We start from the raw sequence: 17183 nt of genomic DNA, 5'->3' as shown, positions 1-17183 counted from the left end.
TTTACAGATAGCCATTGCCCTTTAATTTCCTTTTTGTGCATATTTTTCTGTTTTATAACATTTTGTTTTTCTTCTTGTAGAAAGAGTACATCTTCATTATAGAAAACACAGAAAAGTATAGAGAAAGTAAAAGACATCTATTATTAGCTATAGTTCCTGGGCCGCACACAATAGATCATTAATAAGTGGTGTGATTTTTATTTAGATTGAAATTATACTATATGTGTTTAGAATTCTGTACCAACTTAACAGATCTCTTGCAGGACATTTATTGCTTTCAAAATGTTTATTGAGAATTTTGGTCCATTATTCATTAAATGATACAAATTTTAACTGTGTTAAAGCTGTATTTTGCATTATTTTATTGTAATTCATGACGAGTTTTGGCTTTCACATTTACTCTTGTTCTTCCTAGTCATGTTCATCAGGATTACTCTTAAGTCACTGAGTGATTGCTCTCAAGGATACATTGGCCTGATCATTGGTTTTATATCCAGTATATCTGTCGACAATTTTCATTATATGGATTTATTTTGTTAATATTGTCATGAAGCTAGTGGCCATATTTGAGTGTGACCACCAAGGACCTGAGTCATAACTGCTTTGCTTTTCTTCATTTAACACTTAAAAAAAAAACAAAACTCCAAATTGAAGGATGATGTATTACCATCAGCTTTTGAAATTTGCTATGACAGCCTTCCACTGTGTTGTTTGTTCTGTGATTGCTGTTCAGTGTTGATATAAAAATATTCCAAGTTTCTGGTGGAAATCTTAGAACTTATGATCTTATGCCTCTGCCAAGGTTTCCACGGACATGTATTCTCACCACATGATCCATTAGGTCATCTAAATTTTTTTCTGCAATTTCCACAATGTACCCAAAATTTTCATTTACATCTTCCAAAGACACAGATAGAAGTGCAGATAACAGGGATGCACACTCATAGGTGTTACTTTCTGTTGTCATATTCTCAAATATCAGACACAAAGAAATGTTTCACCATCGTGAGAGTGAAAAGTGGATCAAGAACCCTTTTCCTCCTGCATTTGACAGGTGTTGTCAAATCACATTCATATTTGCAAATCTCAAAATTCATTAGGCAAATGAAAGGTTGTTGTTGAGATTTCTTTCTGTACAATGCAAGTGTTTTCTCATTTGCTTATCTATAAGTGTTTCCTTGCCTTTTCACTGCTAGTGCATAAATCAATGGCACACTTTCACCCAACAGTACACGGTGCACAGTAAATAACTGAGTGAACTGTGTTGGTGCCATCTTGAAGGTGCCATCGCTGAGTAATGTTGTACTGGCACTTGTATAGCCATAAAAAAGAATTATTTCCTCATCTTGAGCACTGGAATCATGCATAAGAACTGGGTCTCTACTGGTTACTGGAATACTCCTCTGGAATTTCAGCTCCATGCAATGAAGTTGGGTTCAGGGGTTGATGTTTGCTTTAAATTCTGTTTACTCTCCTCTTTAATGAGTTTCTTTCTGGTAGTATAAAAAGGACCTCTTCATCCTAAATATCATGATGAGGTCTTCACAGTACTTGTGATGGTATTGCATTTGCTTCTTATTCTGCCATTTTAACCTATTCCAGGTTCTCTTACTTCCCCTTCAAGACCAGTGTTGTGCTGATGTTTTCCTGTCTCACCTTGAATAATTGAAATGTCATCCAGGTCTTGACTTAATATATCTGGTGTAGAAGATTCTCCTCTTTTCACAGCTTCAGTAGCTTTACTACAATTACTGTTAAGGATTGGAAATGGTAACAAAAGCCATTAAGATGTAACACTGGTTTTTCTTTTTGAGAGTACACTATTTCTGCCATATTCTTGTGAGAAATTTCAAATAAAGGTGTCATATTTCCAAGCAAGAGGAGAAGAGTTATTTCTTTGTAAGCATCTGACCCATACTGGTTTACTAGCTGGGTAAACCTTACTGATATCTTATGCATCCGACACCCTGTTCAACCAGGCTGAATCACCAGTAGGTAGGCACCAGCTGATGGCGTGGTGGTCCACAGTGATTGAGAGGTAAGTGTGGAAGTCATATCAACTAATGTTTTCCCAAATAGCAGTACGAAGCTCTTGCAGGCTACTGCAGTTGGACCTCTGTAGGACATCAATTCAAGGGAAATATTGCCCAATAACCTTGAGCAATGGAATAGCTGTGTGTGTGGGGGGGGGGTGATAATTAGATGCTGGGTATTCAATGAAGTTGGAGAAGCTCAATACATTCAGCAAAAACAAGACTTGGAGCTGCCTGTGGCTTGGATCATGAGCTCCTTATTGCAAAATTCAGACTTAAATTGAAGAAAGTGGGGAAAACTACTAGGCCATTCAGGTATGACCTAAATCAAATCCTTTATGATTATACAGTAGAAGTGACAAACAGAGTCAAGGGATTAGATCTGACAGAGTGCCTGAAGAACTATGGACAGAGGTTCATAACACTGTACAGGAGATGGTGACTAAAACCATCTCAAAGGAAAAGAAATGAAAAAGGCAAAATGTCTGTCTAAGGAGGCCTTAAAAATAGCTGAGAAAAGAAGAGAGGGAAAAGCAAAGGAGAAGGTGAAAGATATACCCACCTGAATGCAGAGTTCCAGAGAATAGCAAGGAGAGATAAGAACGCTTTCTTAAGTGAATGATGTAAAGAAATAGCGGAAAACAATAGAATAGGAAAGACTAGAGATCTCTTCAAGAAAATTAGAGATACCAAGGGCAAATTTCATGCAAAGATGGGTGCAATGAAGGACAGAAATGGTATGGACCTAACAGAAGCAGAAGATATTAAGAGGTAGCAAGAATACACAGAACTGCACACACACAAAAAGCTTTTAATGACCCAGATAACCATGATGTCGTGGTCACTCACCTAGAGTCAGGCATCCTGGAGTATGAAGTCAAGTGGGCCTTAGGAAGTGTTACTAAGATCAAAGCTAGTGGAGGTGATGGAATTCCAGCTGAGCTATTTCACATCCTAAAAGATGATGTTGTTAAAGTGCTGCACTCACTATGCCAGCGAATTTGGAAAACTCAGCAGTGGCCACAGGACTGGAAAGGTCAATTTTCATTCCAATCCCAAAGAAGGACAATGTCAAGGAATGTTCAAACTACCATACAGTTGCACTTATTTCACATGCTAGCAAGGTTATGCTCAAAATCCTTCAAGATAGGCTTCAGCAGTACATGAACTCAAAACCTCCAGATATAAAACATGAATATAGAAAAGCCAGAAGAACTAGAGATCAAATTGCCAACATCTGCTGGATCATAGAAAAAGCAAGGGAATTCGCAGAAAGAAACATCTACTTTTGCTTCATTCACCACGTTAAAGCCTTTGACTGTGTGGATTATAACAAACTCAAAAATTCTTAAAAAGATAAGAATATCAGACCATCTAACCTGCCTTCTAAGAAACCTGTATGCAGGTGAAGAAGAAACAGTTAGAAAAGGACATAGAACAATAGACTGGTTCCCAATTGGGAAAGGAGTACATCAAGTCTCTATATTGTCACCTTATTTATTTGCATCTTATAGGCAGAATACCGGAGAAAGCAATGGCACCACACTCCAGTACTCTTGCCTGGAAAATCCCATGGATGGAGGAGCCTGGAAGGCTACAGTCCATGGGGTCGCTGAGCGTCAGACACGACTGAGTGACTTCCCTTTCACTTTTCACTTTCATGCATTGGAGAAGGAAATGGCACTCCATTCCAGTGTTCTTGCCTGGAGAATCCCAGGGATGGGGGAGCCTGGTGGGCTGCCGTCTATGGGGTCGCTCAGAGTCAGACACTACTGAAGTGACTTAGCAGCAGCAGCAGCATATGCAGAATACATCATGTGAAATGCTGGACTGAATGAATCACAAGGTGGAATCAAGATTGCTGGGAGAAATTTCAATAGCCTCAGATATGCAGATAATAATACCACTCTAATAACAGAAAGCAAAGAGGAACTAAAGAGCCTCATGATGAGGGTGAAAAAGGAGAGTGAAAAAGCTGGCTTAAAACTCAACTACAGAAAACTAAGATTATGGCATCCAAGCCCATCACTTCATGGCAAATAGACGGGGAACAAGTGGAAACAGTGACAAATTTTTTCTTGGGCTCCAAAATTACTGTGGATGGTGACTGCAGTCATGAAATTAAAAGATGCTTGCTCCTTGGAAGAAAAGCTATGATGCAACTAGACAGCATATTAAAAACCAGAGACATCACTTTGACAACAAAGGTCTGTGTAGTGAAAGCTGTGGTTTTTCCAGTAGTTGTGTATGAGTGCAAGAGTTGGACCATAAAGAAGGCTGAGCACCAAAGAATGATGCTTTCAAACTGGTGCTAGAGAAGATGCTTGAGAGTCCTTGGATTGCAAGGAGATCAAACCAGTCAATTCTAAAGGAAATCAACCGTGACTATTCACTAAAAGGACTGATGCTAAAGCTGAAGCTCCAATAATTTGTCTACCTGATGCAAAGAGCCAACTCATTCAGAAAGACCCTGATGCTGGGAAAGATTGAGGGTAGGAGGAGAAGGGAGCAACAGGGCATAAAATGGCTAGATGGCATCACTGACTCAGTGGACATGAGTTTGAGCAATCTCCAGGAGATAGTGAAGGACAGGTAAGCCTAGTATGCTGCAGTCCATGGGGTCACAAAGAGTCAAACAGAACTTGGTTACTGAATAATAACCATCTCCCTCATGACAGCTATGATCACTTGACCCTTTCTTGCTGCTCCCAATAAAGGAAGACAGTTTATGGAAAATTTGCCTCAAAGTATTTTTCATTTGTTTTACCCAGAAGCTTGACCAAGCTCCTTCTTTCAAGCTCCACCCTTATTGAACAATCCAGCTATAGCCAACCAAAAGCCCTGTAAGCTATTAATACATCATGGATCACAAGGGTCCATCCTAGAGTTATTCTCGGTATATTTCTGTAACTGTAGGAGTCTTCCTTGGTAAATATAATTAATATAAATCCAGCTTTTCTGCATGGTTTGATCCCAAGCCCATCTACCTACATGATTACCAGCTAGGTTACTAAAGCAAAAAGAGTTATTAGTGGCAATATAGACATAACACAATTATTGGACCAATAAAACATGATGGATGGTATTTTTACATATTAATTCTATAAACCAAAAACATAAATAAATGTCATAGGCTATTGGAACCCAGGGATGTTTTCTGAGGGTGGAGGTTTTAAGAGGATCGAATATCAAGGATTTTTTAACATGGACCTAATATACTTATGGACATTTTTGATAGGACAAAATTTTGGTGTGGACCAAATGTCTCAGTGACCATTTTGGGCAAGACCAAAAGTCCACTTATCAACAGCTCATAACTACCCTTTGTAAAAGACTTCATGATTTTCTATTTTATGAATTTACTCTAATTGATGGAACCATTCTCTTTTTATTAGAAAGTTAGGTCATTTTCAGTCGTTCGTTACTTTAAATAATGCTGCAATGAATATGCTGGCTCATAGCTCTTTAGTTCCATCTCAAATCACTTTTGCAGGATAAATTTCTACAAATGAATCATTAGGTTAAAGCACCTGAGAATTTTCTTAAAGTTCTTGAAATATAGGGGCCAAACTGCTCTCCGAAGTGATTGCACCAATTACAATCCCATTTGCAGAAACTAAAACTGATTTTATCTATAATAAGGTTTTTATATTGGTCAAAATTTGTTGCCTCTTATTATTTCTATGGATTCTGATCTTTTTTTCTTAGTACTTAAAACTTGTAAGTCTTTTTGCATATTTGTTGAATATAAGCCTCTCATTAACAGTGACCCTGGTGAAAATAAGAAATAAGTCTATTTTTTTTTCACCATTACACAGCCAGTATTTAACATAGGGTTTAACAGAGATAGCTATATTTATGTTTCCTGAATAAAGGGAGAAATTTGTCCAGTAGAGGATTATTTTTCTGAACATTTAAAAACCAGAATCAACTAAACAAGATAATAGGTCTGAAAGAAATTTTTAAATAATCTTTTTTTTTAAGTTTTCTTCATAATAAAAGATGGATTTGGTCTAGAATCCAGTGTGTGATCTAGTGCCAGGCTCTGAGAAAGTAGACAGTAATGTTACAGCAGCCCAACTTTTGTGAGACGCACAAGGTATTGTAGATTGCAGGAAGCTCACACTATACTCTCATGGTGGAAAGGGAGGAGAGGGAGGAAGAGTGGAGGGGTGGCCTCATCATTTACACAAAAGTTGTGATGGTTCTTAATTAGGTATTTATAAGTATAACCTACACAAAGTAAAGACCGTAGTCTTAGAAGCCAGCCTCCTTCTTAAAAAGAAACGACACTTACAAAATCATTAAAGGATAATGATAACTTTTGCAACCAAAACAAAAATTATTAGACACAAATTGTGGGATGGTCCCATATGTAACTGAATTGCTTTCTCCCACCATTTGTGTGTTTTATATGTGTGTGTTTATTCAAAGGATGAGCTTAACTCTTGCCCTTGGGTAAAATCCTTGACTGCTCCATGAATTTCCTGGCCCTTTGTAATATTATTGATAGTCACTTAAACTGAGCATAGCTAATACTTTTATGGTCACTTCAAGTTGCCGAGTCTTAATGCAGAACACCCAGTCCAATACATATGCAGCACACACTTCAATTTTCCTGGCTTTGGCTAGGGCCTTGTATAAGCTTTCTTCAAGAACCTCCTTTAAGGAAGGGAACGTGGTGTATTTTTTCTGTCTCCCAAAAATCTCCTCTCCAACTTTTAGGTTTTGTTATTAATTTCTAGAAAATGGGGCATGAGCATAGAAGAAGAGTAGTGAGGATATGGCCATTTTTTTACTTGTGTAACTGGTTATATAACTTTGGTTTTCTGGGTCCTGGTAGATGTGTGAAGCAGCCTTTCTCCTGCAGCCACTGCTGCACGCTGCTCTGATGTGCTCTTCGAAGTGAACAGTGTTTTTACAGAATTCAAGTCCTGATTTCACAGGCAAAGTCCTGTATTGCTCCAGCTGCCCACTGCTTCCCCACTCAAGGCCTCTCTCCAGGTTCCATTGACCTTCCAGGCAGTTTTCCTGAGCCAGAATCAAATGGCTTCAGCCAGTGGTCCCTGCCTTGCCCCACCCATAGCATACATCTGATTTTTCTGAAAAGCACGTATAGATCCTTTGTTCCCACGAGTGGGTCACAGTGCAAGAGCTCCTCTCCTTTGCTTCCCCCAATGCAGCACAGACACTTGTTTCTCTCCTCTGACCATGCAGGAGGTGGCATCTGTAACTGTACTCAGTAATCTTGTGGAAGTCTTCACCCTCTGGTTGAAGGAAAGAGACAGGCAGACCCTGTATTTCTACCCACTTCATTCACCTTGGAATTCGTATTTACTTCACAACTCTTTGGGGATATAAATGATGTAGATATCCTCATTAGGCACAATGAAGAACCCAACATTGCCAGATACCTAAAGGCTTCCAAAGGTATACAACATTTTAAGCTGAAAGTGGTGGGGAGTGAGAGGATACTAAAAAGAGGGATAAAAAAGTAGGTATGGTGGCTAGAACTGAAGAGGTGTGAGCACTTGGTATCACATGCTACACAGAAGCTGAACAGCTTGAGGACTGAAAGAAGGCCATTTGAAGAAAAAAACTGGAAAACAGTGTGTCACTCTTTGAGAGAACTATTCTGGTAAAGGTGTAGGAGCCAAAGTGAAAATATAGGCACTTCTTTATTGCTGTCCCCAAGTTCACATCTGATACAATTTAGGCATGGTAAAAAGCAAGCACAAGTGTCTAAAATGGCTTTATTAAGTATGCTTCCGTATTTTTTCCTTTTTTCCCCTAGAACTGCATCCTTATGATGTAAACCTGGCTTTCTTTTTCTATATCCATCCATTCACTGTACTATTTATTAGTTCACTTGTATATCCAAGCCTCTAGTAAGTCTCCAGCATAAGCCTCTCCCCTGGCTTTACATGCCTGGCCAAAATGAAGCTGTAAACACACACAGTGTGACAATCCTCTTCCTGTCCCCTGTGCCTCTGTAATATCTACTGTGATCATCTCAGAACAAAATTATCCCTTCACTGTTCAAGTTCTTTTTACATGCTCTCTTATGTTCATTTTCTTTCCATCTGCATATTTATCTCCTGAAATAGAGTTAAGACTTATACACTTGAGAGATGGACTGTGTCTGATGCAGTGTCTCCACACCAAGCTGTTCTGCCTTAATTTTAAACATTCCATTTTTTCCCCTTTTCTACAGGGCAAAGTCTAAAGCTTTGAGCATACCCTACAACTCCATTATGTTATAACTAGTTGCAACATAATTGGAGTTTTATGCTTCAAAGCTTTGCACATGCACAGATGGAAAGCAAACTCCTGGAATTCCCTTAGTAATCATGATTTAGGCTTAGTTGCTCAATACAGAAATATTAAATATTAATTGTGTGCCAGACCCCACACACAAAGGAACTATCTTTAAGGAGCTTGCATCATGCTGCTTGTATTAGTTCTCTATTGCTGTTTTAAAAAATTAGCACAAGCTGAGTGGCTTTAAAACAACACAATTATTATCTTAGAGTTCTGGAGATTAGAAGTCTGAAATGGTTTTCACCAGGCTCAAAACCAAGGTGTTGGCGGGGCTGTATTCCTTCTGGAAATTCTTAGGGAAAATCTGTTTCCTTGCCTTTCCCAGATTCTAGAGGCTGCCTGTGTTCCTTGGCTTATGGCCTCCTTCCATTCGTGAAGCCAGCAATCAAGCGTTTAAACCATATATAGCATTATTCCAAGTTTGCTTCCACCATCACATCTTTTCTGACTCCATCTTTTCTGTCTTCTTTTCCACTACTTTTAAGGACCCCTGTGGCTGCATTGGACCCACTTGGATAACCCAGAAAATGTTCCTTATTTTAAAATCAATTGAATATCAACTTTAACTCTCCAGTAGCCTGTAATGTTACACACTCACAGATTCTAGGGGTTGGCACGTGGATAACTTTGGGGAGCATTATTCTACCCACCATACTGATAGAGCTAGTCTGTCATACATGAGTAATGTAAACTATTTTATGATGTAAGTGAAGTCTGTATAGAAAGAAGTAGAGCAGGAAAGACAGAAACAGTCCTGTGATCATTTCTGCCTGGTAGAGGGTCAGATACTACTCTAAAATGAGAAGTCATTGAAATTACAGTCTAAAAAATGGCATAATTTCTTACTAGGCTGAAGAGATGAAATAGAGTTAGAGAAAAGTAACTCTCAGCAAACACGACAGCAGGAGCAAAAATGCTTATTCATGAAACAGCATGACAAGTTAATGCAAATTGAAAGAATTTTAAACACTGTGCAAGAATGAAGCATACCAAGAAATAAAATTAGAGAAGAAAGCAGAGGCTGTTTCAGGGAAACCCTTGCATTATACATTAAAAAGGTGGGAATTTGCCTTAAAAATAACTAACCCTTGAGAATTTTTAGCAATAAATCAGAATGATAAGGTTGGTGTTTTTAGAACAATTACTCTAACCAAGATTAACACAGGACTGGAGGTAAGGAATTCAACTGTATTTCAGTCAAGAAATAATGAGAGCCTGAACTTAGGGAGTGGCAGTGAGGAGGGAAAAATAATTTGATGAAAGAATAACGAGTAGAATTTGTTAGACTTGGGACTGGATGTATAGAGTAAAAGAGAAGAAAGTTTCCAGGATGAGTCACAGGGTTGGTTTTGAATGACTGGTATGATCCAGTGAAAAGGGATCATAAAGATGAAGAGCATGTAAGATAGGGTTGAGTCCTATTTATTTTAAGATACTTGTAGGAAATCCAATTATAATTCCCAGGAGGTTAGTTAGTTGTACTAATCTAGAAATAAGACACATATGGATGGGCTAAAAATTTAGATATAAGAGACATTATTATACAGATGCTAGTTGAAGCAATGAAAATGATTAAGTATAAAGTAAGAGGAAAAGCTGGTCTAGGACAGGACCCTGGGCACCAGCCACATTTATAGGATGGATAGAACAAAGGATGCAACTAAGGAAGCTAAGAAATACTGAGGAATATGAGGGGAAGCTGAGAAAGAGATAAAAAAAAACCCCACAGAAGTCAAAGAAGGAAAGAATCTCAAGAAGAGAGTAATCAATAGTGTCAAGCATCAGAGGAAGGTCAAGTAAGAAGATGATGATTAAAGCCCACTGAACTTGGTGATTAGGAGCACACTGCTGACCTTTGCTAGTTCCATGGGAGAGATGGAAGAGAAACCTCATTGCAGTGAGTTAAAGAATAAACTGATCATAAACAAGCTAAGACTATGCTTTCAGTGTTATTAGCTTTGAAGGAAAAGTCGGCAATAATTAGAATCAAAGGAGGTTTGTTTTCTTTTGCAGATAAATACACAAGGATTTCAAACCCTCACGAAAATCTTTCCAAATTCCTTCACAAAGAATTGAGTGCTTCCTCCTCTGAACTCCCATGAAACGGTACATACCATTGTGAACTTCTCAATAACAACAATATACTGCTCCAAGAGGTCAATAAACATTTTAAATAAGTAAATGAATGAACCAATGAGTGAAAATGTGTTTATTGGTTGACTGAAATTTGGAACACAAAAATGATGACATATGCTGGCCAAAAAGCAAATTTCAGTGATGTTGTTTGGTCACTGGACACCAAGAAATATGATGGTTAGGCAGTATTCAATATATTTCTTTATAACCAACAAGCAATAACTGGCAGAACATTTTCTACCTTAGGGATTTAATTTTCATTACAACGCTCTCTTTATTGCTCACACTACCCTTTGTGATAAGTAATCTGAAGTTAAAGAGGATCAGAGAAGTGATTCTTTGGAGAGAATTTCACAATTCTTGCTGCCTGACCCTTACCAGCCTCAAGGAATAAGTGGGACTACTTTATTTCCACGTTAAACCCAGTGAGAGGAGGACTTCCTCAACACCCGCTGGAGGATTTGGCATATTTCCCCTAAAGTTTGAGGTATTTGTCACCTAAGAAAGACTAAAGGGAGAAGAGATACCTGCTTAGGAAACAGAGAGGAGGAGGGCACTAAAGTCAGGTGCACTTCTGCCAATGGTGAGATGAGAATATCTACAAGCTGCAGAAGGGCCCCAATCGCACTGTGCGGGGTTGTCCACCAGACAAAGACTCAGGATGTGCACATGATGAGCCAGAAGAGAGGAATTTCCAATGCCAACAAAACAGGAACAGTTGGGATCCAGAGGGAGGTGGGAGTGTATGAAATAAAACAATAGCAGCGAGTAGTGGAGGATTCAAGAGACATTTTAAAAGCAGAATAAACAGAACTGCATGACCTATTAACTCAGGCATATAGGTGAACAGATCAAAGGATGGCACTCAGGTAACACGTGATGCCACATACGAAGGTCAGGTAGACAGAACATCAGATTGGAAGGAGAGAAAACAAAAAGTAAGCTCATTTTAGATATGTTTTCATCATTGATGCTTTAGTCATAAAGCAGGAGCAGTTAGTATCTCAACATCGTGCAGCCAGACTTGCTTTTTTTTATCATTGTGGTAAGAACACTAAACATGAAATCCACCCTCTTAACACATTTTAAGTGCATAATCCAGTATTGTTGACTGACTATAGGTACAATGACATACAGTAGATCTCTAGAATATATTTTTTAATATGTAACTGAAGCTTTATACCTATTGAATAACAGCTCTCCATTAAAACCCTTAAATTTCAGTCCAAGAAAACTCTCTTCCTGGCTTGTAAACAGCTGCCTTCTTGCTGTGACCTCACTTGGTAGAGATAGGAAACTTGGGTGTCCCTTCCTCTTCTTATAAGTGCACTAGTCCCATTGTGAGGCTGTCCTGGTGGCTCAGATGGTAAAGAATCTGCCTGCAATGCAAGACCTGGGTTCAGTCCTTGGGTTGGGAAGATCCCCTGGAGGAGGACATGGTAACCCACTCCAGTATCCTGGCCTGGAGAATTCAATGGACAGATGAGTCTTGTGGGCTACAGTCCATGGGGTCGCAAAGAGTGGGACATGACTGAGTGACTAAGCACAGTCCCATCATGAGTGTTCCATCCTCATGACTTCATCTAAACAAATACTTGGTCCCAAAGGCCCCACCTCCTAATACTATCTTAATGGAGACCAGAGTTGCAACATATGAATGGGGAGGGGGAACACAAACACTCCATCTATACATTCTTCTTCTTCCTTTCTTCTCAAGTTTGACATATGTCTTGAAAGTTGGAGAGGAAATTAAATATCATTCTTGAAATGGGCCCAGAGGTTAAGGGAGAACATGTCATACTTAGTCATAATAATCTCTCCTCTGTAACTTCCAATATGATATAATTCATGTCAATACTCCTTCATATGTGTGCTCAGGATCCCAAGATTACCCAACATTAATTCTCTTTTCCGGAATGCCAAGTGCCCTTTGAGATTTACAAGCTTACTCTCAGATTTCTCAAGCTCTTCCTCTGAGCTCAAAAACTATCTATGAATAAGTTCTGGGGACGTAACATACAGCATGCTGACAACAGTTAATGATCCTGTATTGCATATTTGAAAGATGCTAAGAAATCAGGTTTTAAAAGAACTCATTAATGAATGCATGCTAAGTTGCTTCATTCATTTCATTTCAGTCGCTCAGTCGTGTCCGACTCTTCGCGACCCCATGAATCGCAGCACTCCAGGCCTCCCTGTCCATCACTAACTCCCGGAGTTCACTCAGACTCACGCCCAGCGAGTCAGTGATCCCATCCAGCCATCTCATCCTCTGTCGTCCCCTTCTCCTCCTGCCCCCAATCCCTCCCAGTATCAGAGTCTTTTCCAATGAGTCAACTCTTCGCATGAGGCGGCCAAAGTACTGGAGCTTCAGCTTCAGCATCATTCCCTCCAAAGAAATCCCAGGGCTGATCTCCTTCAGAATGGACTGGTTGGATTTCCTTGCAGTCCAAGGGACTCTCAAGAGTCTTCTCCAACACTATAGTTCAAAAGCATCAATTCTTCGGCGCTCAGCCTTCTTCACAGTCCAACTCTCACATCCATACATGACCACAGGGAAAACCATCCTGTCCAACTCCTTGCTACCCCATGGACTGTAGACTGCCAGGCTCCTCTGTTCATGGAATTCTCTAGGGAAGGATACTGGAGTATATTTCCATGCTGTCCTCCAGGGGATCTTCCCAGGGATTGAACCCAAGTGTCCTGCATTGGCAGACTAGTGCCACCTGAGAAACCCTTAAAAGTATGTACCAACACACACACACACAAAATGTGTAACTATAGGAAGTGATAGATATGTTAACTAGCATTATTGTGGTAATCTTTTCAAAACACATACATATATCAAATCATTGAGTCATTTATACCTTAAATTTACACAATTATTATTTCTCAGTGGCTAAGTTGTAGCAGACTCTTTGTGACCCCATGAACTGCAGCACACCAGGCTTTCCTGTCCTTCACTACATCCTGGAGTCTGCTCAACCTCATGTCCATTGAATCAGTGATGCCAACCAATCATCTCTTCCTCTGTTGCCCCGTCTTCTTTTGCCCTCAAACTTATACAATGTTATATGTCAATTGTACCATAATAAAGCTTGGGGGAAAAGATTTCTGTACTGTTTTCCTCACATCATACTGTAATGTATAACTTTGTACTGGAATAAAGACGTTTCCTTGACCCTCTTAGGGTCCTTGGCTGGATCTGAAAATTAGACCAACAAAGACTAAAGAGATAAACCAAAGGAGAAAATCACATGAACATACTTAATATAAGTTTCACATGACAGGAGGCTTCATAAGGAAATGGAGACTTGAAAACCAGTTTAAATCTGAATGATTTTTTGCTAGATTTAATGAAGAGTGGAAAGTCACAGAAAGATGTGATAGGATGAAATTGAGCTAACGGTAATAATCTTAGCAAGTCCTGTACTTTCAGATTCCGCTCTCCGTTTCTTCTTCTTCAGAGACAAGAATGCTCCTTTCTTCTAAATATAGGACAGACACATCTCATATGACTGTTTTATAGCATATAAGAAGGTCAGAAACTTCTTGCTGCACATGCCATTTCTCAAATCTGTCAGTTTGCAATATTCAATACCCCATGGTGCCATATTGGGAGAACAGTGTGTTTTGAATCCCACCACTTTGTAAGACCCAACTCCTAGGTGCTTCTCAATCTTTGTTGCTCTTCTGCTGTAACAAAATTCTGGCCTCAGACTTCTACATCCTTTACACAGCCTTCCCCGGCTACATGCTGGAAAGGGAAGTACAGTTTTCTTTGCTCTGAGATTCCCCTCATAAGGACCTGGGTTTGTATTTTCTACCTACTCATGCCCAAGGATCCTATGATAATAGAGGACACTGTGCAGAACCCGTGTGACCATTGACTGCCTTTTTACTCTACTCCTCCTCCACTGGAGACAAAAACTCTTTGACCTACTCTAGGAAGAGTGTAAGGAGAAGGCAATGGCACCCCACTCCAGCACTCTTGCCTAGAAAATCCCATGGACGGAGGAGCCTGGTAGGCTGCAGTCCATGGGGTCACTGAGCGTCAGACACGACTGAGCGACTTCCCTTTCACTTTTCACTTTCATACATTGGAGAAGGAAATGGCAACCCACTCCAGTGTTCTTGCCTGGAGAATCCCAGGGACGGGGGAGCCTGGTGGGCTGCCGTCTATGGGGTCGCACAGAGTCGAACACGACTGAAGCGACCTAGCAGCAGCAGGAAGAGTGTATAGCCCCTTTCCTAGAAGGAGTGGAAGCAGGAGACTAATTAGGAGTCTATACCTAACATTATGCCAAAATCCTGATTCTTAATGTTGAAAAACCTTTCTCATTGAGGAATTTTACCTACCATCAAATTGGCACAATACTATCTAGAGAAGCTGGGAGGCTCACATTTTGACTCTTTGTTCTCTCCACATTGTCCCTTCCCTGAGAAGGGTAATAGAGTGGCCTTACTACTGCCCAAATGTTGGGGAAAGTAAATGTTAGGGAAGAATCTTTAGATAAAATCTCAGAATTTTGTCTGAATTATATCATAGGTCCACATAGCAGCCCTTTTGTTGCTGTGGCCACACAAATGTGGCCCAGGCTTTGATCGGTTTTCCACACTTCCCCAATAGCTCAGTGGTAAAGAACCTGCCTGCAATGCAGAAGACGTAGGAGATGTGGGCTTGATCCTTGTGTTGGGCGGGTCCCTTGGAGAAGGAAATGGCAACCCACTCCAGTATTCTTGCCTGAAAAATCCCCATGGACAGAAGAGCCTGATGGGCTACAGCCCATAGGGTAGCAAAGAGTCGGACATAATTTGGAGACTAAACAAACACTTAAAAAGGCCATGTTTCCTAGCTCCCACCCAGTGAAGTGAGGATCTACTGCCTTATTAAAACTTTCAGTATGTCAATAATTAAATAATCAGGATCACTGTGTCTCTGAACCAGAAATGGAGACTAAATCTCCCAGATCACTGGGTTTAGAGAAGTCCGGGTGAGCACCTTTCCCCATAACATCCGTCCCTGCCATCCTTGAGAAAATATTTCAAACGTTATTTTTTAATGGAATTAAGAAAACGTTTATCCCGTTTTCTTTTATAAAGCAATAGTCAACCTCACACCTAGGGGCTGATGTTGTCGAGTCTCTACTTGGAGGACACTACAGAAGGATCGAGCCCCCCTCTCTGGCTGTCTCTCTCCCTCACACTTACCCTCAATGGATTGTCAGGAAAATTCTCTGTGCCTCTCTTCAAAGGCACCTCAACAGCTGTGAACTCCTGACCTAATTGTTCTAATGGCATTCCCAAGCTCCCCTGCTCAAGGCCAGAGAAATCACAGCCCTTTGGACCTCTGGCTAGTAATTCATGGTGCTTAGTCAAACTCCCTCCCCCACGCCTCCAGCCCCTCCTGCTGCCCCTCTCCTTCCTCCTGTCCCCTTGCTCTCTGGCTCTTCTCCTTCCTCACACCAGTCTGAAGCAGCTTGATCACCTGCCAACCAGTATTGATTTTTGCTTCCCAATCTCCAGGCTGGATGGAAAGAAAAGATTAAAAACAGTTTGTCAGTTTGAAGTTGAATAAGAATTCGGCACAAGGGACATCTTAGAAATGTGAGGAAGTGGCGGGGGAGGTTGAGAGTGTAGGCAGTCAAGGCCAAAGCAAATCTTAAGGGATTTTAACCCTTTGTCCCAACCAGCCCCAGAATTTCTGAGGCAGGATTGAGCTATAACCCTGCACACTCCTTTTTTGCTGTGTCTCATGCACTCAGATTCTCTCGTGGTTTTCTTTTAGCTCACAATATCAGCATAGATTTGGTTGGGACTAGCCCAAGTTCTTGCCTTCTCTGGTGGCTCAGATGGTAAAGAATCTGCTTGCAATGCAGGTAGACCTGGCTTTGATCCCTGGGTCAGGAAGATCCCCTGGAGAAAGGAATGGCTACCCACTCCCCTATTCTTACCTGGAGAATTCCATGGGCAGAGGAGCCTGGCAGACTCTAGTCCATCAAAGAGTCGGACAACAATGAGAAAATAACACTTTAACTTTTTCACCCCAAGTCCTAGGACAGGGCCTTCATCAGCCCAACTGATACCTCCTGTCAGGTCAAGTGGACCTTACCAGGAGGTAGTGTCTGCAGCTTCTCAATTGTAGGGGGCACTGGGCCTGTATATCTGAGCTCTGCCAGGGGACTCTGTTAGTATTCATGGAGCAGGGTTTGCTGCTGTCCTTGTCAAGATAGAGTGGGGAGACCAGAGAAATTTTCCTTTCAAAAAAAATGAGTACCATTGACTCATGAAGGATCTTTTTGGTTTCTTTCTCAGTGGTAGAGATGACAAATTATTTACAAGCATCAGTAGAAAATCTGAGGGGCCAAAGCACAGACAAACAGCATGTGAAGTCAAATCCAGGGCCCTAAAATTTGACTCACTCAACAGCCAGGTTACTTACCAGTCTGCTAAGAGCTCAGGGGCTGAGCTAAAGCAGGGAGTTCACCTTTCTCTCCCATGTAAGCATAACAGTTAAAACCAGGTCAAACCAACTTGTGGCCAAGGAAAATGAGAGATATCTGCACAATAATGAAGACTATGTCAGTTATTCAAAACATAGCTCACTGATGGGATCTAATTCCCTTTTCTTTCCCTGTTCATTTCTACAGGATTTGGTATCAGTGGTTTGTACAGTGTACAGCATAATCAGGC

The sequence above is a fragment of the Bos indicus genome, chromosome 3, assembly GCF_029378745.1.
Source record: "Bos indicus isolate NIAB-ARS_2022 breed Sahiwal x Tharparkar chromosome 3, NIAB-ARS_B.indTharparkar_mat_pri_1.0, whole genome shotgun sequence".
Lineage (NCBI taxonomy): Eukaryota > Metazoa > Chordata > Mammalia > Artiodactyla > Bovidae > Bos > Bos indicus.
Note: the sequence above shows the minus strand (reverse complement) of the source record.